The sequence below is a fragment of the Wolffia australiana genome, chromosome 3 (assembly GCF_029677425.1).
Source record: "Wolffia australiana isolate 7733 chromosome 3, ASM2967742v1".
Lineage (NCBI taxonomy): Eukaryota > Viridiplantae > Streptophyta > Magnoliopsida > Alismatales > Araceae > Wolffia > Wolffia australiana.
The window spans coordinates 8,031,328-8,037,702 of NC_135837.1; positions in this window are offsets into that span (position 1 = coordinate 8,031,328).

A 6,375-nucleotide genomic window follows, 5' to 3' on the forward strand; every position below is an offset into this window, starting at 1 on the left:
GAAGGCAGCTGACACGCTAAGTAGGAAAACGAGAAAGCATCTTTAAATTCCAGATATAATACTCATAAAATACGCTTTCATGGTCAACTCAACACTCTTCCTCACTTATGTCTCGCTTAACATACAATTCATAGCATGAGAGGTTGTATCAAGAAAGTTAAATACTTGAGAAAACACAGCGTTGCGTTCAATCAACACAACGTCCGAGAGATGGCCCATGCTTTTACTGCTGAAATGTGGCCTTTCTACCTCTTCGATTTGATTAAACGATGTAAGGTCTACGTGCTAGATCACAACAAGATTCGTATCAAATTAAATATTATTCTCTGTAAAGAATGCTTGTCGGTGAACACGTTTGATTCCTACTGCAATCTTTTATAAACGGGGATATCAAGATTACTCTTCTCTCTGTAACTCTCTCTCCCCCCCCCCTTAATATTTCTTATTTCTTTCTATATTTCTCTCTCTCGCTACAATCACGTCCCCCTCTTCACCCGGCACGTTCTCTCTCGAACTGTTTGCCTGCCGCCAGGACAGTGTATAGAAATAAAATTTTCACCCTGTCGCTCTTCGTATGTGTCTTCACATTAAAAATCCCAATCTCAATGTGCATCGGAGACCACGTTTACGGATTTTCCGGGGAGTCTGTCGAGAAATAAAAAATTATTCACGTTGGTAGTGTTTACTCTTAGCAACAGTTTTGCTAGGATAGTCATCTATTTGGATTTTATTCGTGAAATCTGTTTACATTACTGTCGTACAGATGTACGTTTGCTGTAATTACTCTAAAAAATTCTGACTGTAGAAATGTAGAACAGGTCTTGCTCTCGCTTCCTGGCATTCTGAGAAAATTTAATCAAGTCGAAATAAATTAAAGACATAAATAAAGCATATGAAATATACTCTTCATCATAATTATTTTACATTATTTATAAACAAAGCGCGGTGTGCATTTTATAAATAATTATTTTATACTTTAGCATATTAAGTGTTCTAACTTCAAAGTGTGCATTCCACTTTCAATTCATAAGCCAATGTTTTCCTTGTAGTTGCTCAAAATATATTCATAATCAAAGCTATTAATAAAATTTATGAAGTCATTTGCACGTAAAATGTGATCACTATGCATGGATAAAAACTCTTATTTGTTTTAAGCAGATAGGATATTTGGTTTTCCAATCATACTACCAATAATCTACAAAGTATAAGTTTATCTAAGGAGGCCACATCTATGAATGTCTCGAATATTTAGACGAATCCTTATATTTCCCACAGTGGAGCCTCGCTCGTGATAGGCCCTATCAACAGTCAAAGAAACAAAAATCTTATTCTTAATAGAAATAAAATAAATAATACGACCAAATATTTTGACTCTCAGGGTTGACTACGTCTCTTATCTTTCCTTGGGATTCAAACTTTTCCATGCTGAAAATCCTTTCAAACATTACATTGTATGTCAAGGTGTTAGCTAGAAACTTTGATCTCTCATATTATTTTAAAACTAAATGAAAATTTAAATATTCTCTACACTTTCAGTGCTCTGCATACATGAAAGGATAAAATAAAGGAGGGTGATTACTAAATATTTTTATATGTTTTTAAAAGGGTTTTAAATTTTAGTGAATCCCTTCTTTTTCTTTATTTCTGCGAATCATGCAACCTCCTTCTTTCTAAATATATACGTAATCAAAGTTTTGATATTTTTAAAATCATTACACTATTAAGTAATTTTAATCTATCAAAATATTAAATCAGAAATTTATCTTCTTGTAATCTATCAGGCAGACCTCTCTGCCCTAAAATATAGCCAAAGATCCAGTAAAGTGACAAAAATAGATGATTATTTTTTCTATATTCCTAATACCTAATCTGATTAATCGCTCTTTCATTCAATTCCAGGTTAATATTTTTATCTAAGTTGGCAGTGTTGTGTATTATTGTCGTGAGAAAAAAATTATAAATTTACACACTGATAGAAGACATCAAATAAATATTCAAAGGAACACCCTAAAGTATACTGTAAAACAGTGTACACTATTTTGTTCTGTAGTCTTTTGTATATTCTTAGTTCAAAATTTTGTCACATGAATATAGAGTGACTTGGAAATGAATTTATAAGTATGGAATATCCATTAGAAATCAATATCAATAAGAATCTGACAAAGAAAGTGAAGAATATGAATTTTGTTTCTGGATTAATCAAATTATTACTCAGAATTTTACTAGCATCTCGGAATTTCCTGCACCAAAACAATATTCTAGATCACATGACTTTGGAGTTTTTCTTGGACAAGTAACTATTCACAAAACTATAGGTACTTTTTTCAAATTGGCTTAAGGTATCATTGATAATAGATTCCTTTCTACCTGACAAAGAAGACAAAGTCAAAGAGACAAAAATTAAGGTCGATAGGGTTTCAATATATTAAAATTTCGAAGGAATAGAAGCTATTTATTTAGAGTCTAATATTATTGTCTATCCTTGTCTTGACAAACCTTATTTAACAAATATTTTATCTGCATATTGCTAAAACACTATCTGTATCAGGTTTTTCAGAGGTGTATTTTTCTAGACAGGACACTTCATGCTTTTGGCACCTGTTTAGGTTTTCTACCAAACAAATCAGTTGAAAAAGCATAAACATCTTATTTATATGCAAAATTGTACTAAAATCCCCAAGCGTATCATAAATTTCCATCTTGTTAACATGACTTATTTCATTGATGTTTAATCAATATATATTGATCTAATATTTAATTTCCCGGATCATTTTAAATTAGTAAGAAAACGAACTTTATCGTACACATCATTTTTACATTCATATAAAGTTGAACTGAAAAAAATTTATAATCATTGAAATTTATTGAAAACTGGATTGAAGAAAGTGTTAGTTAGCGAAGCTTAATACAAAAAGTAATGTCTTAGTAAAGGTTTCTGTATTAAACCATTCAAATATAGTATTTATACATATTTAATGAAAGATGAATATGGTGAAAGAAAATTAAATATATAGCTTTGGTATCATTGTAGTATAGCTTTGGTGAAAGAAACTTAAGTATATTTAATCAAATAAAATGTATATTATAATACTTTGAATATGAAATGGTACAGAGATATAGATATATTATGTTAGTTAGAGATTGAATAATATGAATAATAACAGACATTAGTTTTTTCAAAAAATATGATAAGAAAGATAGACATACTCTAGTATTATCAGACTCATTTATTTGTCATACGAATTAAGTAGAGAATTATTTAGTCAATATGAAAGATATAAAAGGAGGATAATTCTTACAGAAATAATTGGTTGCGAAAGTATATATGGATAGTAGTGTCTTTAGATTGTAGAAAATGTCTTTTCAAAATTTTAATAGGATATGAACGGAATAAAATCAAGATAAAGAGACTCCGAAAATTTTATTGGAGGGTTCAGAAGCTCGTACTAAGACTAATATCTAATTCTAGTGACATCTCTATTTCCCTTCTATGATATCAAGTCTGTTTTTCAATGAGATAACATGTCTTTGGACTGCAATATTTTTGCATTTGGCTTAATCGTCTGTATGAAATGACCATTACATGGGTAATCTTATCATAAAGCGATTTGATATTAAAGTCTTCCTTTGCATTGTTCAACAGGTTGGTGGTTGTAATTTACAATTTGCTAAGGTATAATAAGTAGAGTTAGTGTAATAAGGTATAATAAGTAGAGTTAATGTAAAAGAGAAATAAAAGAAAATATTTGTCTCATTATTTTCAAGAGAGGGAGCAATAAGCTCAAAAATAAAGGTTTTAATAAGTTGATATTTTTTAGTCCAATCAATCAATTAAAACATATACAGGTACTCACTTAAGTAAATTATACGGTGAGATGAGATGATAGAAGTAAATTTCAATATAGGGTCAAACGATGAGAAAATTTGAGGTAATATAGTGATAATTAGTAATAAAATTAAAATGATAATTATAGATTGAGATAGTAGATGGTAGATATTAGATAGTAGATTGTGATAGTAGGCAGTAGATAGTAAATAGTGATTATTAGAATTTCAGACGAATGAGTGCAAACATGAATGGAGTGACAATATGGATAAAATAGACTGGAGTGTTGGGATAAAAATTCTGAATTGTTTATAAGGAATGACGAGTGAGATGGTGATGATATGGCGATATGAAATCAGTAGACGTGGTCAGAGGGTATGTGATGGGGACCATCCCGATGACGCCAGGACGGGACGAATCCAGCCACGCCGATGCTCGCCATCCGGGGCTTACGTACTCCGCGTAAGCCTCTTATTTTCGTCTTTTATTTCTTTTGTCTTTTTTATTATTTCTCGTTCTTGGATTTTACAGACTGGGCCCGTGTTTGGGCCTCGTCCGTGTTATATTTTTATTTAACTTGTAACCGTCAAAGAGAGGCCGAACCACGTCTCAGGATGGTTTGTCCTCTCCACGATCTCACTTGGCACCTATCCTCACTATATAAGGGGATAGCATGCCCAAGTGAAGGTTGAGGCATTTGTTGAAGAAATTTCCAAGTTGTCTCCACCTTATCGTAGATAGGAACTAGAGTGTAGAGCGGAGTGGCTGGCCTCACCCACGTCGAGATCACTCTGTGGTTAGAGCCCGCACCGTCACGTTGAGATCACTCCGTAACGACGTGTCTCAACATCGCGTTGAGACTACTCCCGGTCGCTTAAAGATTCAAGAAATCGTCTCTTCTTGAAGCCGAGGAATCCTCCGTCGAGATCACTCCGAAGGTTTCTCTAGGATTCAAGAAGGCACCTACGAGGAAGAAGCGTCGCCAGCCGTTCGCGTCGAGATCACTCTGGGTACACGTTGTCTACGTTCCTCTCTCCAAGATTCCGCAAACCGCCAGCAAGAATTCTGCTCCTAGATCAAGGAATCCCTCTTTCTTGAGGTTCTTGAGGTGGTTAGTCTTCAAGAAAACCCCTTCTTGGAGGTTGCCGCCCGCCCTGCATCATCGTCACCACCGGAGAGTCACCGCCGCACCTCTCCGCCGTCGTCACTCTACCGTCAGCACCGCGCTACGCCCTGCGCTCCGCTGCACCCACGCCCGTGCGTGCCGGCGTGCCCGAGTAGCCTAGTGCCCACGCCCACCACGTGGCCCCACACCGTGCGCGCCCCGCGGCCGCGCCCGCCGTCATGCGCCTGTGTGCGCGTGCGCGGCGCCCGCACGCGCACAGCCCATGCGTGGCCCCGTGCTCGGTACCTGCACGCGCCCAGCCCGCGCTCGCCATCCGGCGCCCGCGCGTGCATCTGGCGCCCGCGCGTGCATCCGGCGCCCGCGCGTGCCCCAGCCCACTGGACATCCACGTGCCCACGCCCTGCACAGACAGCACGTGCGCTCTCTCGCGGCCGCCCGTCTGCGACCATCACTCATCTACATCTCGGTCTGCCCTCGTCGCCAGCATCCAGAACATTTATTGCGCCGTGGATTATCGACAATCAGGTGCCGATTCGTTTCCCTTCCTTTAATTCCAGTATTATTACCTACTTCAAGTGCCATCTCCCACTATCTCTTCCTCTGCCCTGGGTTGCTCTGATAAGTGCTATAGGATAGCCGTCGTGTCCAGAGATAGGGTTTCTTGCGGTAGGAGATTACTCGTTGATCTTTAGACTTGGGACAACTCCGGGCCGTCAAACGCCCCTCACTCCTAGACATCGTAGTTGGTCTCGCAGGGTCTTTGGGACTCTCATATGATCAATATCTCTTCTTAGGGGATGACGTTGATCGTCTTCCCTCACTTGGAATCGTCTTATTTACTGATTAAAGGGGTTTCTCAACAGGCATTCATTTCATATTAATTACGAACTCATTCATCTTTGTCCTGTGACGTAATACGAGCCGTCCGATCCCGGCACGCCCATCGTATTACATCAGTATGAGGACATAATGCGATGGTGGAACGTGACAATAAAATAGTTGTAACCCAACAATGATGCCAAGAATATCCAATCTAATGTGAGAATATACTGTAGATCCTTACATTCTGCCAGGATCACAGCAATTTGAAAGTGTAGATAACTCCCACTCTTCTATGTTTCCTCTTCTCACACACTCAGAAAATTAAGAACAAGCTTGATGAAACTTAGAAAATTAAGAACAAGACGTGTACGAGGCGTACGACCGACGTTACGACGATGTCCCATACCCCGGATGCCTAGATCGAGTCCTGTGGCGCGACCCGTATGACGCTCGCGCTAGGGATAGACGATACCAGGGGGACGACTACGCCCGCGACTACATGGCCGACCGTCTAGCCCGAGCGGACCACTACGTTCGACGATGAGATCGTGAGCTAGACGCTGACCACCCGGCGCAGCCTCGCGATCACCAGCAGGTAGCG